This window comes from Rousettus aegyptiacus, unplaced genomic scaffold (assembly GCF_014176215.1).
Source record: "Rousettus aegyptiacus isolate mRouAeg1 unplaced genomic scaffold, mRouAeg1.p scaffold_m13_p_5, whole genome shotgun sequence".
NCBI classification, from domain to species: Eukaryota; Metazoa; Chordata; class Mammalia; order Chiroptera; family Pteropodidae; genus Rousettus; species Rousettus aegyptiacus.
In genome coordinates this window covers 94,227,556-94,248,933 of record NW_023416308.1, presented here as the reverse complement: position 1 = coordinate 94,248,933, position 21,378 = coordinate 94,227,556, and the positions used below count along the sequence as shown (strand labels likewise).

Sequence of the window (21,378 nt, the reverse complement as noted above, 5' to 3'; positions counted from 1 at the left end):
TGTAAAAGTTTCTGATTATTTATACTGTCCTTTGGTCAAGTTCATATCAGTACAGTTGTTTGACAAATACAAATTTGCAGTAAGTTGAACGCTGACATGAAGCAGCCACTCGGGATATAAAAGGTCAGGAACTGTGACTGAACACATATAATATCTAGGGAAGAAGTGAGAAAACAGAGAAGAGCCCTGGGAGAGTGAGTGTAACAAATTAAATTAAAATGTTGGCCAAACAAATGTAGGAACCAACATGGGAAAATACAGAAAAGGAAAATTCAAGAGATTGGATATTTAAAACAGAAAGTAGACAAAAAACAAACCAAAAAAAAAAAAAAAAGTCAAGAGTTCTAAATGGCCCCAGGAAAAGGCCATCTTATTATGACTACAAGTAGGTGCAGCTACAGTATCATTACTCTGGTCATTCCTCTTCCCAGGATCAGCACTCAGAACTGTCTGCAATAGCCATTCTTGGCCTGATGTGTTTGGCATAAAGTGTCAGGACTACTCTTCCTTATGAAACTTTATGTCTGTTAATGTACACCATAAAAAATGCTACCTCACTTACTGAAAATAAATATATTTCAGAAATGGTAGAGTTGTTGTTAAAAAGGGTACCTTACAGTGTAGAATAGTTGAGGCATACAGTCACAGCTGTGCCCAGATTCTCCTGCTCACAGTTCAACGTACATAATCATCATACTGGTCATAATGGAGATGACCTTCTTCAAATAACATTTTGGTCCATGCATGAATGCAGACACCCACTCTTCTCCCAATTTGTCCTTCAGACAGGAGTGTACACACACACACACACACACACACACACACACACACACACACAGAGCAAAACAAACACCCTATTAATGACTAAGGATTTTTTAAAAAGTTAAAATGTTTAAAAAGCACAGTAACAAATATCTAGAGATAATTCGAATTTAAATTTATTTATATCTCACATAATTTTGTAGCATATAGTGTCACAGGTTTTGTTCTAATCATGTAACAAATATTAATTGTATTTTACATCATTCCTATGAATAGGTACTATTATTTTTCTCATACAGATGGGGAAACTGAGATACAAGAAGCTATGAAAACTTGTCCAATGTTAACTGGTTGATAAAAGATGAACTTGGGATTCTAACCAGATGTCTGAGTCCAGAGCCTACAATCTCACCATGACACCCTAATCTTAGTTTGTGGTCCACCTAACTCCCATTTAAAAGCACCTCACATGGCAGGGGCCACTTTTATGTAATCTGTTGGCAAGATAGACATTCAAACTCCTAGAAATTCAGGCTGAGAATGGGATTTTAAATCCTCTCTCCTGTATCCAAGCACCACTCCAAGTTTTCATTGCCTGTCTATAACCTACACATAGATATTATATCTTTCGCAAAAAAATTAACACAAAATAGATCATAGAACTGAATGTAAATCTAAAATTATAAACCTCCTAGTAGATGACATAGGAGAATATCTATATGATCATGATTTGGTGAGAACTTTTTAGATACAACACTAAAAGTGCCATCCCTGAAGAAAAAGTTGATAAGTTTCGCTTTATTAAAATTAAAACTCTTGCTCTGAGAAAGACAGGTGTGAAGAGAAGGAAAAGCTAAGCCTCAGATTGGCAGAAAGTATTTGCAAAACAAGTATCTTATAAAGAGCTTGTATACAAAAAATAGAATTAGCCCTTAAAAATACTACAATAAGAAACTAACAACACAATTACAAATGATAAAAGATCAGAAAAGACACCTCATCAAAGATGTTCAGTTGGTGAATAAACATAAGAAAGATGTTCAACATCTTTAGAGAGTTGTAAATTAAAACAACAATTAAACACAACTATAAACTCATTGAAGTAGCTGATTTTTTGAGATATTTTTCTTTTCTTTTCTTTCTTTCTTTCTTTCTTTCTTTCTTTCTTTCTTTCTTTCTTTCTTTCTTTCTTTCTTTCTTTCTTTCCTTTCTTCCTTCCTTCCTTCCTTCCTTCCTTCCTTCCTTCCTTCCTTCCTTCCTTCCTTCCTTCCTTCCTTTCTAAAAAAATTGTTTTAATTTTCCATACTGATGGGAATGCAGAATGATACAGCCAGTTTAGAAGACAGTCAGTCAGTTTGGAAGACAGTTTGGCTATTTATTTCAAAGCTAAATATAAAGCATAAAATCATATCCAGGTATCCATATTGATAAAGTCCAACAGCCATGCTCTTAGATATTTACCAAACCGATTGAAAACTTATGTTCATGCAAAAAGTAGTATATGAAAGTTACAGTAGCTTTATTTAAATCATCCTTAACTGTAAGCATTCAAGAAATGAGTGGCTAAATAAACTGCAGTACACCCATACAATAGAATGTTATTCAGCAATAAAATAAGTTATCAAGCCACAAAAAGACATGGACAAACCTTAAATGTATATTGGTAAATAAAGGCCAACCTAAAAAGGCTGCCTAAAGTAGTATTCTAAATCGCATCGCATTTTCTAAACAGAAGAACTCTAGAGATGGTAAAAAAGATCTGAGGTTGCCATGCGTTGAAGTGAAAGAAGGTTAATGAGTGGAGCACAGTGATAGTTAAGACAGCAAAACTCCTCTCTCATTCTGCAATGAGGGATACATGAACTACACATTTGTTTAAACCCTTAAAACTTTGTGACATAAAGAAGAAAACCCTAACATGTGCAAATTGAAAAAAAAAAGGTATTTTAGATCATCAGGGTATTTCAGGATAGAGGCCAGAATGTGACGAAGACATCTAAATGTACTGTAGTTATATGAAAAACCTAACTGGAGGGAGTGGGGGGGGGGGAATAATGCTATTCTAAGTAAGTTTGAAAAATAAATGGAATCTGTAAGAGTAAAGGCAAGAGACTGTATATCAGCATAAATTTTTAGTTGGTAAAGTCATCTCTGATGAGAGTATAAGTTAACAATTCTGATAATACCATACATATACACCCGAACTGAAAAGTTGGGAGATGATGGGAGCCAAGTTTCTCATTGTGAGGGTTGGATGTTATAAACGCAGACCTTGGTTTCTAATACTATCCCTTAATAAAAGAAACTAGGTTTTGAGAAATGGCTCACTATAGGACTGGGGAAGGACATCTACAAGATAATCCTGGAAGAGCTTATTTTGTCCAAAAGTAAGGAATAGTTCATAAGGAAAAAAAAAATGGTAGTAGTACAGCAAAGTGACACAGGAGGCAACTGAAACAGCTCTAAATAGCCAAAGCATTTATTTCCCTCAATGTTGAGCAACAAAATAAAGTAGTATTACATTAAAGTCCAAAGTATAAAATCACATCCAGGTATCCATACTGATTAAAAATAAATTAATGTTGAAACATATGAGAAAGGGAGACATTTCCCATGAAGAAAAATCCAAGTAATTTGTCTAGATATTACTCCCCCAAGTAGGTGGAACATAAATCCCTCTTCCTTAAGTGTAGACGGTATACTATGAGTGCCTTCTAAAAGAGTATGGAAAGGAAGAAAAAAGACTTTATAATTTTATAATGGAGAAACATGACAAACACTACTTTGTCATGTTTCAACAGTGTGGCAAAGGTTAATTTCAACAGTGTTAAATTGTCATGTTAACAGTATAAACTTTTATATGATGCAATGAAAATGGCATTTCACCTCTGTAGACTTTCTCCCCAAAACATATAATCCCACTCTAAACACAAGATAAGTATAAGACAAATCAAAATTGAGAGACTTTTGACAAACTATAACTCAAAACTATAAATATCGTGAAAAATAAGGAAAGTCTATAAAACTGTCACAACCAAGAGAGCCTGAGTCCAACAAACATATGAAAAGATGGTCAATATCACTAGCTATTTGGGAAATGCAAATCAAAACCACAATGAGATACCATCTCACACCTGTTAGAATAGCTATAATCAACAGGACAAGTAATAACAAACATTGGAGAGGATGCAGAGAAAAAGGAAGCCTCATATACTGCTGGTGGGACTGCAAATTGGTACAGCCTCTATGAAAAACAGTATGGAGGCTCCTCAAAAAACTAAGACTTGATCTACCATGTGATTCAGCAATCCTTCTACTGAGTATTTACCCCAAAGACTTGAAAACCCATCTCTGAAAAGATATTTGTACACCAATGTTCATAGCAGCATTATTCACAGTGGCCAGGACATGGAAACAAGCAAAGTGTCTTACAATAAATGATTGGCTAAAGAAGTTGTGGTACATATATACAATTACTCAGCTATAAGAAGAGATGAAATACTGCCATTGGTGACAATATGAATGGACCTCGAGATAATCATGCTATGTAAAATAAGGCAGGCAGAAAAAGTTGACAATTATATGATATCACTTATATGTGGAATATAAACCTAAAACCAACAAATGAGCAGGACAAACAGAGATTCATGGACATGGACTACAGACTAGTGGTTACTAGTGGGTGGGGGAGGAAGGGGAAGGTAGATGGGGTAGAGGGGTTCAAATATAGGGTTTAGGGGGAGGGTAAAGTGGGTAAAAGGGATCAAATATATGGTAGCAGAAGGAAACTGGACTTTGGGTGGTAAATACAATAGGTGACAAATGATAATGTACACCTGAAAATTATCTAATTGTATTAATCAATGTTACCTCAATAAACTTAATTAAAAATTAAAAAAAAAAAAGAAGAGCCTAAGAAAACATGACAAATAAAAGTAATATAGCATATTGGATCAAGTTCTAAAACAATAAAAGACTATGGGTAAAAACTAAGGAAATCTGAATAAAGTAGGAAATTTAGTTAATAAAAATATATCAGTATTGATTTATTAATCAAACAAATTACCATATTAATGTAAGATCTTAGTAATAGGGAAAAATGAGTGCAGTGTATATGGAAACTCTGAATTTTTCTGTAAACCTAAATCTGTTCTAAAAAGTTTATTTTAAAACATGTTAAAAAAAGAAAAAAAGATTGAGTAGTGGATGAAATATGAAGAGAAGTCAAACTATTGTATCATTGTGGCTCTGAATCTAGTTAAACATGTCCAGATACTGTTAGTTAATAGTGATGCCATCCCTGCTGTGATTATTCCTAAATTATGATTATTTTACTAAGACAATTAGCCCTCATTTGGAGACCAAAGAAAATACCTGTTCTTTTGGGACTATCAATCAGTAGCACAGCTGGGATCCTGTCACTAACCTGCTTAAAACTCCCTTGGTGGCTTGTTTTCACTGAAAGAATAAAGGCTAACCTGCTTGTTTTGACATTCAAATCCCATTACGAATTGCCCAATTTAGCCTTGTAATCATCAGTCTCCATCTCACATAACCCAGTCCAGCTATGACAGCTATCTGTTGAACAGCTGCCAAGGACTACATGTTTTGCTAGGTAAATCAGAAATGGTCCCTGTCTTGAAGAACCCAGAGTCTGATGAAGGGAGTTACCCTAAGAGACTCATAAAAACAAACAAATGAAAAACTATTCTGCCAATTATATGAAAACATTCTAGAAATTTAGAGAAAAGACTGAATATTTCTGATGGGTTGGGGCATGGTTTTAAAGACTGAAACTGATTTCTCAGCTATAGGTTGCTTTTTCATGCCTTCCTGTGGTTGACCATGATATTGTCTTTACCTGGACTAACTTCCCCCCTCATACTTCAACTTTATGGAAAAGTTCCACTTATAAGGAGTTTGTTGAAATGTCTCCTCCATTTTGTACTTTCTCTGCAGTTTTCTTCCAACCTTTCTCTATCAGAATTTATTGCTTGTACTACTGTTTCCACAACACATTTCTCATACATTTACTAGCATGTTGCGTTTTAATAGGTTTAAGTGGCTGTCTTCTCACTAAAGTGTATACAATATGTCTCATCGATCAAGATTCACAAGTAAGATTCTAAAAAGTATTTTTTTAATAATAATTAATGAATGGCATTCTGGAAATAAATATAACAGATTATTTGAGGTCAGTTAGGCATTCTGGATAAGACACTTCTAAGAAATTTTGGTTGCTGACTGTTCTACACTAGACACAGGTAGTTAGTTGCATGAGTGACTTAAGGTTAATATTATGGAAGTTAATATCCTGAACCCGATCACTAAGGAATTAAGCTGTTTCATTGTATTCCAACATCAATTGGATCCCAACTCTAAAAGGCCTATGCATAAATGAATAAAAATGTATTAATAGACTATAAGCATAAAAGAGAGTGCTCAGTTTAAAATCATTAGTATAACTCCAATAGGATCTTATTAATGTCAACCTTTCATTTGATAAACTATATGTTAATACTTGGCAGGCTCTGAGGGGTGGCAACAAAATATAATTTCACATATCTCTTCTATAGGTGAGAAACTGAGACCCAGAGATACTCAACGTCTTACCTAGTTTGAATATATAAACCATTACTTCAAGTTACTCACAGTTTTGTTGAATGAAACATCTTGCTCCATAATCATGTAACTCATTAACTTGAGATTCATGATTTCTATATTCTTGACCATATTGAAAACCACTAAATTACTCCTTTGTAATTTATTAATTTACAAAGTTGAATGAGTCACTTAGCTTTTAATCAAAGTAAGCATCAACTCACAATATTCTATTTTCTTCTCATCTTTCCTGTATTCATCGCTTCAATAAATAGTAACTTTTGAAAAGTCACATATGCAAATTTTCCCAGAAAATTTGGCCCTGGAATAAAGTTGAATAAAAGTTCAACTGAAGACACTGGGTTACGAGAAAAAATAAATCCAGTAGATATAATAAATCCTTGGTTCTTAGCCTGGGCATAATAGTTTTAGTAGTCTCAAAAGAGAATTATGAAATTCAGTTGACCTATCACTTGAACATAATCTACAATATGGTGTGTATGAAAATAAGAAAGATTTTTTTTAACTTTTCCATGAGTTCTCTAGTCAATGTAATATTTTTAAAACATAGAAAAAAATGTTAGTAAAAATTGAAAAAATGGCAAGCATAGGCTGTGGGAACATAATGTTATATATGTGACTTTTGGTGACCTTATGATTCAAGAATAATTTATCTGCTTTGGTAAATATTTCTGTAGTTTTGATTTAAGAAATCTCTGAAGAACTGAGACATATGGTTTATGAATGTCAAGCGGTAACTCTCAAAAATTAAGAAATAAATTCAGGCAAAGGTAAATAGTCAATAAAGATTTAAGATCTTTGTGGAGTGATGTAAGTCAAGAAATGTTCACAGATGAATATGTTTTGAATTATATCTTAATTCAGCAAGTCTGTTCATATTTCTGTTATATACAAGAATTGAAATAGCCCCTAGTGATTTAAAACACAACAAAACACCATGATGAAGAGGTCAATCTTGATCTCTAGGGATCATAATACTGAGCACTGTGCTTTCTCCATTTTTGCGACTCACAAAATACATGGCATATTTAATCATTTGTTTACTAGCCATTTTCCATAGCTTCCCTAGCTCTTCCTTTGGCTAAAACATGTCACATCTTCAATAATCAATAACTTGTCAGCTCAATAGTTCACACAGAGCACAAACCATGTTTGTTTTGTTCAGCACCAAATCCCCAAAGCTTAACACAATGTGGCACAGAATAGGTGCTAAATCAATATTATAACATGGACTACAGTAATTTACAATATGAGAAATACAGATAATTAAATGTATCATAGTATTATATGATAAAGATTATGACAGATTGACCAACTACAAAGTTGTATCAAAAAAAAAGCTTCACAGAGGAAGGAATACTTCAGAGAAATTTTGAAGAAAAGTAGTTTTCCAAGGAAAGAGGCAGAGGGAAGCACAGTCCCTATATTACCAAACTATAAATAGCTACATAAATCCTGATATAAACCGGTTTAAGAAAACATAATGGACTTAATTTAATTGAGCTCTGAGTTCAGTCTAGCTTCAATTAGAGCCCAATTCATACTCGAGAGATAGCAGTATCTATCTCTTGGCTCTGCTTACGCTGGTTTTTTTTTTTTTTTTTTCCCCCATCATAGGCTCCAGAGAGAGTTCCCAACAACACCAGGCTCTCTCCTCATGGTTGCATCAAGTTTCAGTTCCTGACTCATACCCTTTCTCCAAGCCCAGAAGGTAAGCCCAGTATTCCTACCTAAAGTCCTAGAGTCCACTCTGATTGAACAAGCTTAATATAGTAAGATACTCTATGATCATAAATTAGACAAACTCTCAGAGAATATGATTTTATCTACTAATATCATGATTAGAATGTAGCAAAGGAAGGTTTTTTAAAAGAAATGAATAACAATTGTAATTGTTATACATTACAACTATCATGATAGGTTTTATGTATTTAGTCCTAAAACCATCTACTGGAAAATATCAGAGTCCTCATATAAGAAAGACGAAATCCACTGACATTTGCTCCAAAGATAACCTGAAAATATAGAAACATAAGAAGTCATTAATATCAGCAACTCTAGAGCCATAGCTTCTCAAGGTATAGAAGAATCTTTGGCTCAGTTCCTAACCAGATGGTTAAATATGACATCTTTTAGTAGTTATGCAAGTATAAATTTTTGTCCAGGTCCCATCCCTGCATGAAATAAAAAACAGAAACATGAAGGGCCCTCATGGATTCCATCCTGAAATAGAACTGAATCAGACAGGCCAGGCCAGTCTGAGGCCCCTTGAGGAGTTTCTGTAAACAGCCTTAGATTAGATACTTCCTTTTCCTCCTACAAATCAAATAAAAATCTCTCTTTAGTGAAAGGAAAAGAAAATCTCAATGTTGCGTTGGGGACACATTAAACTTCTATATAAGTCTTAGTTTTCATCTATTTTAGCTGCAAAAGAATATAAAGTCGGGAACCTTGAGAGCAGAGGTGAAGGCCAGAGTTTGTTAGACTTCTGTGAGTTAAGAATGATTGGATGCAGGTCCAGACTAATGTTAGCAGGCCCTGACTAGAAAAAAAAAAGTAATGCTAAAAATGGGTCTCCCACAAACTGCAAGGTGTCTATCAACTCTACTGGCTAATAGTATTAATTTAGCAGTTGAGGCCTACTTTTCCATCCATTCTTAACTTATACTACCCTGCAACATGGAACTTCCACTCTAGCCAAGCAGGTCTTTCCTTGTCACTATTCTATCCAACACTGGGAAATTATCACTACCTTTATCACTGAGAACTCTTCCTGTTGTAAGTGATACAAGAGTCAAATCAAAAGAACAATAACCAGTAAGGAATCTATTGATCCAATAACTAAATACTTAGAAGAAAGGCTGACTTCAGCCACATCTTAAATTAGGAGCAGAAAAGAGGTGAATACACAAAGAGAAATAGAGTGTTCATACTAAAAGCAAGAGGTATGTATGCAGGGGTGGAAAAAAATGAACTAGCAAACATATGCATACATACACAGGCACACAAATGAACATTTTATGATACCATGTTCTCTGGTCAATCTGTATCATCTCATTCCCCAGTGATGCCCTTTCTTTTAAAAAGTCTGTCCCTCTTAAAAATGTCTTTCCTTTTCAGTCTCTTTGGGACATACTGGTCTTCTCAAAGTCCAGAACACATAATCTTTATCATTGATTTTTCCTTCGGCATACATTATAATGAATGGTCACCTCATTTTTTTTCCCTTGAGTGATCAGTCCCAACTTATAAGCAGCTGTGTATGTGATGTCAGAGTTAAATTCTAAAGTCCACTGCATGAAAGATAGAAAACTGTTCCCCTAAGAAATGATATAATACAGAGGATTAGTGTTCCAGGATAGCTTGGAAAATTTTGATTAATTTATTATGTGACTGAGGTATAATATTAAATTTCTAATTTCTAATTTCCAGAACCATCCTAAATCCCTTACCATTCTATCATCTACTACTTATGTCAGAAGAGGGAAGAATACTGCTTCGGCCTTTTGCCTCACTAGACCTAGGAGGTGGAAAGGAATGTTCATTCCCAATCATTTGCAATGGTTCCTTTACTCTGATGAGGGTCTTCAGCAATACAAAGGCTGGAGTCATGCAGGAGGCACAGATGCTCCAACAGGTAGACTTGAGTGAGATGACATGAGAGCAGAGGATGCAGAACAGAATACAATTTGTAGGGGATAAGGTGCCTAGTGTGTATAAGGATTAAAACAGCCAAGGCAGGGCTTGAAATGGTGCATATTATAAAGAAACAGTAGGGAAGACTAACACAAAGAGATATTATGACATAGAAGCATAGAAGGTAAGCCCTGGAAGAAGACTCATCTCTAGTTTTAAAATGTCTGTATATGTATTTTATAGAACTAATAAAACTGTACTTTTTAAAATTTCATTTTTTTGAGTCCCTATAATAAGGATGTGAAGTAAATTGTTGATAATAATTTTATTTAGCTTTCAAGGCAAAACAAGATGAAAAAAATGACTAAGCTCTCTGGGGTTATTCATGTATTCATCAGTAATTATGAAATATGTACCATTTGTAGGTAGAGGTCAGATTTCAGAAACCCACTCTTTCAGCTCTGCTACAGAATTAATCACTTCTTTAAATACTTTTGACTAAGACTTGTCTTCCTTGGAAGTAGAGCTCTAAATCTGAAATTTAACCGAGTGGAGACAAACAATCAGTGGAAAGAAAGAACTATGAAGCACTGAATTGTGCTTCTCCACTATGGAGTCCAGTAAGAATTCTGAAATAAACATATGCAGGACAGATAGAGAAGACAAATTCTTTAATGTTAAAGGAAAATAAACTAACAAATGATGAGACCAAGACTTTTATGTTATCAAAGATGTTTAGACAAATATTCCCAGATCTTTGTCTTTTTTCGAATTAATAATACATCACTTTCAAGGGAGTTTGGTCTAAAAATCATGTAGTTTCAAGAATTAATTAAGAAACAGTGATATGTCTATTTGTAGAACACTTTTTGGTGTTCAGATTCATTACCTCCTGTCTTCATAGCAATTCATATGAATAGCCCAGCAATATTTGGGTTGAGAAACCATAAGGAAGTAATATAAGTAGGCAGAATACTGGAAATAGGGAGTGGGTAGATATAGCTATTAATTATATATTCTAAGCCCCTTCCATGCATAAGACATTTTTTTTCACACATTTTCTCAATCCCATAGTCAACTCTGCAAAGTAGATGTCCCACTAAGAACAGGCAGAGACATATTAAGTAATTTTCACAAGCTAGAGCTGTCCTATAAGAAAGCCCTTCTTATGTCTCTTATGACTGCTGGGAATAAGAAGACATGTGAGGGCCTTCTAATGCAAGATATAGAAAATTACGACTGACCTCTATATCTAATTATTCATGTGATATTAGATAAACTATTGTTATTTCTTGGCCTCACTGTCATATTCTTAATAAGAGAAGATTATGAATATAGCCTTTCTCACTTACAAGTTATAATATGTGACAGTCACTAATATCTGTCTCCTTGTTTAACACACTATTCAACATTCAAAGAGGACATCTCATTTCTCAAGTTTTGATTACCTTTCAAAGATGAACACAAGAAAGACCTTCCTCTGCCTATTTTTATCTGGAGTGGGAACAAAATAGAGAAGTTTAAAATCTAGCATGTGCACATGCATGCACGCATGCACGTGCGCGCGCACACACACACACACACACACACTCACACATCTCTCAAGTTTCCCTTACCTAACCCACATTGAATTAAAGTAAAATTCCCAACTGCTTCTGAAAACTCATGATATTTTGAGAAGAGAACACTGTTTCGTGATGTCAATGCCTGAAATAAACACAGCGTCTCTGGATCCAAGGCAAGTCACTGACATGGTCAAAAGCACTGAAAACCCACTATCATCATGAGACATTAACACCCAAGGAGCCAACAGAAACCAGGGTTTCGATGAAGCCAGTACCTTTCAGTTTTCTTTCCAGTGCCTCACCAACTTTCCTCTAGATTTTTCTCTCTTGTTAGAGAAAAGTGAATGTTCACAGATATCTCTAGGCTAACAGGAACTTTCCTTGAATTCTAATATTTTATTACAAATTAATATAGGTATTTATTGTATTTTCCTACCAAATTCTCCTTTATTTTAATATTAAAAATTAATGAGACTACTTATCAAGTAAAATAAATGCTCCTGAAGTTTGTGATGTTTATATGATGTTTATTCTCTACACAGTTATGCATTTCTGTGGATAACTCAACCTGAATTTGAGAATCTTAATTTGCACTACATAGACTCTGCAATTTGGATTAATGTGGATTAAACATATGGATTAATCCCTGGAACATGGTCAATCACCACATTCTTGAACACCATTATAGTATGCAATCTACATTATATATTTAGAATAACAACATTTCCAGATACCTACTAGTGACAGGCATTATGGTAAATGCTTTTTGGGCATATTATTTCATTTAATATTCTTAACTGATCTATGAGGTAGAGATTATTACATATATATAAATAGAAACACACAGATTTACTCAATTTTCTGAAGTCACAGAACTAAAAAGTATTAGAGAAACCTTTGAATTCTAGCTTGACTCTAGAGTTTAAGCAACTACCACTCTATTGCTTTCTATACAGAATAACAGTTTTTGTTTTCATTGTAACACTGGATCATCTTATTAGGCTCCATTTCTAGGTAGACAACTTGTACTTCTATACCAACCAGTCCATGTTCAGTTAAAATGTATAGCTCAGAAAATTACAAAAATAAATGTCATAGACTTTTGGATCTACATTTGAAAAGTAGTAAATGGGAACATTAAATCTAAGATTATCATTGTAGCTTTTATTTTCTACTCAAAAACTGGAGCAAGAACCTTCTGCATAGAATTTTCACATAATAAAAGAAGTATTTTAGATTCTGAGAATTCAAATTGCAGACCAGAAAAAAGCAAAGGACAAGCAAAATGAAAATTCACATATAAGAATACGTAAGAAGCAAACATGGGAAATTAAGGTAGTTCACTGGTCATTCAAAGATAGCAAAACTGCACTATGAATAACAGGATCCACCATGGCTAACTCAGGGGACAAACAATGGTTTTGCCAGTATTCTCAAAGAGATGAAAAGTATCCCTAATTCATGTAGCACGATGAGCTTTGAAAAGACCTAAGAATGATGGATAAGACCATGGCCACAGAAAGTTGGGAGATCAGAAGCCTATTACGAGTTTCCCCAGTGTGCAAATTTATATTAAGCAGTAAGCATTCAGAATTTGTGGTGACTTGCAGAACTTTCTAAACTCTTCTAATAAAGACATTTTTTAAATCAAATGCCTATGAAAAAATTAAATCAAAGAACCTTTGAAAGAAGTTCAGAGAATAGACTGCCCAAGTCCCTAGTTTTTCAAATGAAACAAACAAACAGGTCCAGAGTGGCTTCATCTTATTGGATCTGCTCATTGCCTACTCAACCAATGCATCTTGTGTGGATTTCATCCCACTTCAGAGTTCAGCAGTGACTCAAGGAAAACCAATTAGGGCATGGGGTAGAGTGGGAGGGGTATCACTGTGTCTTTTTCCTGTTTACTCAGTGATTTTCAGCGTAGTTCTGAGGTGCAAGCTTTGTAATCACAGCAGAAACATCTTGCATGGCTTCAGAGTTGGCATGCCTAGTCATCAACATATATAGATTTTTTTCCCCCCTAAAAACTTAGCTTAGGGCCTGTATATCAAGCTGATGCAATGATTCTGTGAGCTATAAAATATCTTCCTAACAAATCTCTTTACATTTAGACAGGCTGTGATTCATAAAAAACGATTTATCCATTGTAATACTTTCTTTCTCTTGCTTTCATAGTTTTAAAGTTGTTATAGTTTTTATGCATGTACCTTTCTCTTCTCTCTTATATTTGCTTTTTGATGCTCACTGAGTTTTTGTTGTCTGAAGCTATCATTATTTATCTTTTTCTTTCCTTTTTGATAACTCCAGCTTTTAAAAACTGTATAGAATACCTTAGTTTGTCTCAGTGCCTCTATCTTCCCTGAATTGTTGTCTTTCTTAAATGGAGTTAAATGATTTATTTTTCCAAAAAATAAGAAATAATGAAGCTCACAAAAGTGATAGCCATGCTTTTACTTAGATACAATAAATGACTATTTATGTGTGTGTACCAGATATTTCTATATATGGAATAGTCTTGTTAAGAATAGGGTTAGGGGTTCATAGGATTGGAGAGAACAACAGTTACAAAACTAGTGCTATAGATTAATATTCTCAACATCCTAACCAACTGTTTTCTGAGTATCTCATACTTCCATGTGGGGTTATATGCTACATCCCCAGCATAAAGATAAGACTGGAATAAAGAAGGTCATAGTAGCCTACAGCCATGCTGCTCTGAACAAGCCTGATTCTGTCTGATCTTGGGAAGCTAAGCAGGGTCGGATCTGATTAGTACTTGGATGGGAGACCACCTAGGGAAACCAGGTGTTGTAGGTGTAAAAAATAAAAGAAACAGGGGGTTGTAAGCTGACAAGGTCCTTGCAATCTGTGAGGTCAACCAAGCACTGCCTCTGGTCTAAAAATAAAAAGGTAAAAATTTTGAAAAATAAAAATAAAAAAAGAGGGTCATAGAAATGCTGCGAGAGAGACATGTGGAGACCTGAAAACCCTCAGATGTTAAGAAATCTGTATTTAGTCAAGGGATAGACATAATATACTTCCTTCTATGTCTATATTCATGGAAGTTATTTTTTTTAAGTGTGTAATAAAGGTAAAATTCATTTAATATAATTCATGTTTCTCATTGTAAAAGTAATACACAATCTCAGCAAAAAACAAAAAATAATTTTATTATAATCCTATCCCTTAGGACTCATAGATTTTACTATTTTTCTTCTGTTTTTTTTTCCTTGCACAAATCTTACACAATTATAAACATCTACACAAAAATTGTATAAGTCTGCTTATACTTTTTTCTGCACCATTTAATGCTATGCCCTGAATATTTTCCATTTTCTATAATACCAGTTTTATAAGTCTTTAAAATATCCCTTCTTCGGAGTTATATTATAGCTTATTCGGTAAACTCAATGTTATTAGACTCTTAAGTTGTTTCCCATTTTCTCTATTAAAAAAGCAACACTGCAATGAGCATATTTGCACCATCATTTCTGCATCCTTACTTGATTTTATTTGAAATGAATTCCTAGAAGTAGAATTTCCGGATCCAAGTCTATGCATGATTTGAAAACCATTTGAAACATAATGTCAAATTTCTTTCCAGAATAATTTCCTTGCTGAATTTCATTTTCTTACTTATATAACTAAACCAATGCTTTTCAATTGTATTTCTACCTTTACACATGGACGTACTTCATACATTCAGGGTTTGACTAATTTCACAGCGTTTATTTGTACCCCACTACATTATATACTCCTTAAAAATAAAAACACTGGCATTAAAGTGAGAGTAACAAGAGAATCCTGAATGTATTGTAAAGAGACTAGTACTTGTACATTTTCTATAATTGGCTCTAAATTATTGGTAGCATATAAGATTCCATACTTTAGATGAGAACCCACCCACTGCTTCCCAGAAAGAACTTTATGAATAAAGACTGTGGCTACATTTCATCATGCCAATGTGAGAATGCCATAAATATTTAATCACAAGCCTGAATCTTTTGCATATAGTATTGGGTAAGCAAAGGTACTGAGGCCTATTCCAAAAAAAACAAAGTAAAATTTTTTCACCTGGTATCAGGAAGAGATGATACCAGAAAACTTTTGAGAAGAGATATTTATATATCTGTATCTATCCATATTTCTATACAGTTTAGTGAACTCCACCAAATATTATGCAGCAACACAAAGCCACTTATCGATACTTCCATTAGCACTCTTTTTCATGTTATTAGAAAGGCCACTTTTTAATTCATGATTTTGAATTATAATTGATGTACTCAATTTCTAGAAGAATATTTTCAGCAGGCATTTAACGAAATGATAGTTGTTGGGGTTATTTCACCTTACAATATCACATCAGCATTAACTTTTCATTTTACCAAGGCAGCCAATATATGCATATTATATAAAGTTAGATTGCTTTTCTTGAGACGGAATGAGTTGAAAGGCCCTAGGCAGAGCCATTAAGAGATGAGAGTTACATTAAAAAAAATTCCACAAAGGAAGTCAAAGTTTCTATCAATTGGCCCATCTCTGTAAAGTCATATTAGAAAAAGCAATTCAGCTCTTTCTGTTCATAGAACTCTCAACTGATCCCTCTTTGGGGAATAGAAGTACAACATATCTCACACTGTGGGAATTTATTTTCTATTTGATAAAATTACATTGAAAGTTACACCCAATATCTAACAGCTAAAACACTTAAATGCAGAAGACAAACGTTTTACATTGATATCAATGCCACAGAAATGGGTACTCTGGGCATCCAATATAGAGAAAACAAGATGTTTTATGTACAGAATGAGGAGGAGGGCTTTTTAGAGGGGCTTGCATCTGAATTCATCTGAGAGTAATGTTGAGATATAAGAAAAAATAGGAAAACATCCTGTAAAGTATATAAAAGGACTAATCACCACCATACAAAAGCCTGGTGACACAGGGCCATAGTTTATTGCAGATTACTATCAATAGAAATTAACTGGAAAAAATGTCACAATGTAATGATTATTGTAGGGAGCCCTGCAACGTATCATGATTATTGACAAAAACTAGTTTGCAAACTTTAGTACGTATAGACATAACACAAGCAACTTCTACAATCTAGATTTCGAATTATATCCGCAGAGTCTACATATAAAGGAGCTGAGAACCTAGAACCTTCTTGCAAGTATTCTGATGATTCTAATGCAAGCATTTCATGGGCTATCCTTTGGCTTTGGGAACAAACTTGCTAAAGCACTATTCACCCAGCTGTTATGTTCCTGCTATGAATGAGACTGGCAGGATGAAAGAGTCATCTACTTCAATCACATATATGTATATTTTTCATAACTAGATTTCAAGAGTACATTTAGTTCAGACATTGCACCTTCCAAACACACAGAAACTGGCAGAGAGCTGGGCACAGAGTAGACATCTAATAAATACAAATAGTTCATGATGGTAGCATCGTAGCTATCATTAGTCTTGTGGCAACCGGTCATAGTTCTTAGCATCTCAAGAACTTAGGACCTCAAATGCCTTCTAACTGAGAAAAAATCTTTTTACACATTGGGCATGTCTTTTATTTTTTGATCAGAGACGATCTTCTGGGCTGCAGTTAGCTAGAAGCTCATCCTCTATCCCAAGGTCAGAAAATACAGAATATTCTTATTTCCTTGCATTTCCTTAGAAGTCACGCTTTTCATTTTCCTTAGACAAACAAATATCATCACAAAGGCCAAATCGTGAAGCCTCAAATTGCCCCTCATGAAAAAAAAGATTGTTTTTTCATGCTGACTTTGGCACAAGTATAATTTTATCAGAGTGATCAAGTTACTTCTGCGTTCCATGACATATTCAGAAAGATAAATACAGTCAAATTCTCTTAAAATTGCAATGACTGAATTTGTGTGCATATGTGTGTGCATGAGACGAAGAGAGGAGAGGAGAGGAGACAGAAGGAAGGAGAGGGAGATCAAAATCGAGACTGTGGTTTAATAGGGATATTATATAATTTTTATAAAGGGTTTATGCTTACTTCTCTGGCTATTATTGGATCATGTTAACACTTTTTGAAAATGTAGCATTTGTTTGGAACCATGAGACCTTAAAATCTGTTATTTTAGAAAATCACAGGAGTTAATGGTCTTATGATTCAGTTATATTTCAGCAGAGTGGAATTATTTTCATCTTGTATCAGAGAGACATGATATGAAGAAATTGTTATGTTAGTGTGAAGTGCAAGGAATAAGGAATCATGAGACCCAGCTTATCTTCATTTTTGATAATAAAATTATATGATTAACTGTGGATGATACTTGTTTTAGAAGGAAAAACAGATAGAAGATAAAATTTTTTGAATTTTTTGGAATTAGCATTGTGTATTTACCACCAGTGTGACGTATACATCTATGTTATTTAAATATGTAGTCCATTGGTCCAATTTGATTTTTATTGGTAAAGGTTTATTTTCATATAATTGAGATAACTGACAAAACAATTTTTTAAAAATAAAATAAGATTTTTGTTAAGATGTTATTATCCAATTATATTGAGGTACTTAAATTTTCAAAGAACATCATATCTGTATCATGTAGTAACAGGTTAATTTATAACCAGAGAAACTACAATTCATGAAAGATAAAAATGGTATGTAGGAGTCTCTGAGAAGCTGGCAAGAAGCATCAGAAGCATTTGGAAGAATCACGTATACAGAAAACAGATGTGAAGACACAGTAATAAGTCAGCCTAACTAAGAATTATACATCTGCAGAGGCAGACACTGAAGACAAGGAAAGGATATCTTTTAAAATTGTACCTAGAACAACTTCAGACAGAGTAGTCATCTCTTTTCTCTGCTATATTATACTAAAAATAACAAACAAATTTTGGCTCTCTAAGCTTCAAATGGAGCCAAAATAGAGTCAAATAGAGCCAAAGCTTCAAATAGAGTCACCAAAAAATAATGGAAATTGAAGACATAATTAGGTTCAGAGAAGTTTCCATGAATGATGAATAATAGATTATTACAGGAAAATAAAAGATGTATAGAGTTTATAAATGCCTATGAATCAGTGGTAACAACTGTTTGTATTTGTGTACAAATAATTTGCTTATTATTATGTTGGCCATAAGAAACAGTGTCACATGTGTGTCAAACATGTACTATTGATCTCACAGTGGAAAATGACCCATTGTTCCACTGCAAATATCTTTTTTTTAATTAAATAATTTTTTGTGATGACATTGGTTAATGAAATCCAATAAGTTTCAGCTGTTCACTTTAACAGTAAGGCATATATATATTTACACTGTATGTTCACCTCTCATAGTTAAATTTCTTTCTGTCACCACATATTTGTCCCCCTTGACCCTGTCTTTCTCCCCTCTCCCCCTACCTCCTACCTTCTGGTAACCACTAGTCTACAGTCCACGTCCATGATTCTCTATTTGTTTGTCCTGTTCATTTGTTGCTTTTAGGTTTATATATGATACTTAAGTGATATCATGTGATTTTCAGCAAATTTCTTTAAGACTAGGAACTATTAGCTGATTGGTTTGCAATTTGACATGAAAATAATATTGTTATTTAACTCTTCATAGGGCTAAATATTGTGGGTTAAAAAACATGTAAATATAAACAAACATATTTACATAAGTATGTTATATATAAACACATATTTACATGACACGTTTAAATATAACATTATATATTTATATATAAAACATTTATATATAAAATGTTATATATGTAAAGCTTATATATATAAAACATATGCTTATATATATAACATTACATATTTATATATAAAACATACTGATACACAGGAAATGATATATATGAGCTTATTATTAATTATCACAAAGATGATGACGATGACCATGAAAATCATGATAATGGAATATTCATAGCCTCAAAAGTCATTTAAAGCACATTCCAGAATCCAGGCAGGATATTTACATTCTAATTACCAATTGCTGATAAAATCCATTTCTAGAAGACAAAGATTCATTTTGCCCCCATGTACCTGCTTTAAAACTCAATTTCCAAGTAGTGCTGAGGACCAAAAAAACACTAAATTTAGAGACGGAAAATAGATTAAGAGCTTAACTTCCTTGTCTTTGCTACCATCTCCCTCCCAGACACACACACACAATTACTGTGTAACTTTGGTCCAATTACATCACTTCTTTGGTCTTTGGATTCTCCTTCTACCGACTAAAGTTTAAGATAAATGAACTCTACTCAATAGGCATCTTGTGAGACATACTGAGATTTTGTAGGTATGAGTTATCTTCAAAGTATTATACAAATGAAAGGTGTAAATATTGCTTTTGCTGACAATGGAACATATTCCTTTTAGGATAGACTTCCAAAACTTTCTACAGAATAGCATTCATTTGTTCTACTTTATTTTCCTAAGCTAGGAAAATATGCACACGCATATAAAAACATCCTGCCACACCACTGAGACTAAAAAGATAGAGCTCTTTCCCTATTTCTATTGTCCCCTTATTTTCATGTAGACAGCCCCCAGGCACTAACTAAATATTCAATTAATGTATTCTGAGTGAATTAATACAACTTTATTGGAAATAAGGCGAAAAGATAAATCATACAAAATTGATTTCAGAATGCTCAATGTTCCATAAAGTTTCAAATGAAGAACAAATTCCACAATGGTACTATCCTGTACAATGTTACTATCAGGCAACAAATTTTGTGACAATTTCAATGCAATATTTTGGCAGGCAAAGTACATGTATAACTTGATTTTAACAAAGACTCCCTATATCCTTAAAAGATAAAATACACTGTATTATTCAGTTATTTACTTAATCATATTTATTATATGTGTAATATGCGCAGGGATGAACAACTATAAGGTGGAAATTATCCTCAAGAAACAGCCTAATAGAAGAGCCATGGGCATATATATTTACAATAAAAATTAGAATGAGAGCATTTTAACATATAGGACAAATACTTTGTAGAAGTTAGAGAGTTAACTACAGGCATGTAGGAATAAGACAGCATTTTATCTTGGTGAGCTCTTAATAAATACAGTTGGGGGAAAATATTGAAAATTATTTTGAAGTGATATGAACAGTGATTGGGAGTATAAGTCATTCTTGTAAGATCTGTGTAAAATATCAGGCTGGAAAAGTTTTGGAATAAAACAGATTTCAATCATACAGCATCGAGTTTATAACCCAGGTCACGAAGAGTTCTAGAAATTACAAACAACGGCAGGAATGGGTCAGACTTGTGCTTGTGAAGGACTCTGTGGTTGTCAACGGGCAAGAGGCTTGTTATAGAAAACTTGGAGTAAGATCAGTTTGAAGTCCACACGGGTGTATACTTTAGGGGATGTGAAGAGGGTCAAGATTTCAGTCCCTCAGCCAGGAAATCCGTGAGACAAAGCATAAAGAACCTTTTATTACCAGGCACCTTACTGAGTATTGGGACTAGAGCAATGGAGGAAGAGATAGAGAAAGCCAAATATTAAACCAATGTGCATACAAATAAACACAAACTTTATATTGCAATTAATGCTAAGGAATGTTAGAGTTGACTAAAGGTCTGTTAACGAAAATAAGAATGCAAGGAGGAGGAGGCATTTCTAGAAAGTTTTGCTTATTTTTGTTAAATTTGAGGCACTGCCAGGGTATTGATGTGGAAATGTCACCCAGGCTCTGGGGAAGTTCATATCTAAGCTATAGATGTGTAGGTCAACTGTGTAAAGACAACTGTTGAATCCACTGTAATTGATGTGCTGAGAAAAATAACTAGAAGACAAAA

General features: G+C 33.9%; 1 protein-coding gene across 4 annotated transcripts in view; it reads right to left on the bottom strand.

The window, feature by feature from the left end:
- The window catches only part of ANO3 (anoctamin 3), a 347,116-nt gene that overhangs the window by 296,118 nt on the left and 29,620 nt on the right, over nt 1-21,378 (bottom strand). The window lies entirely within an intron of this gene.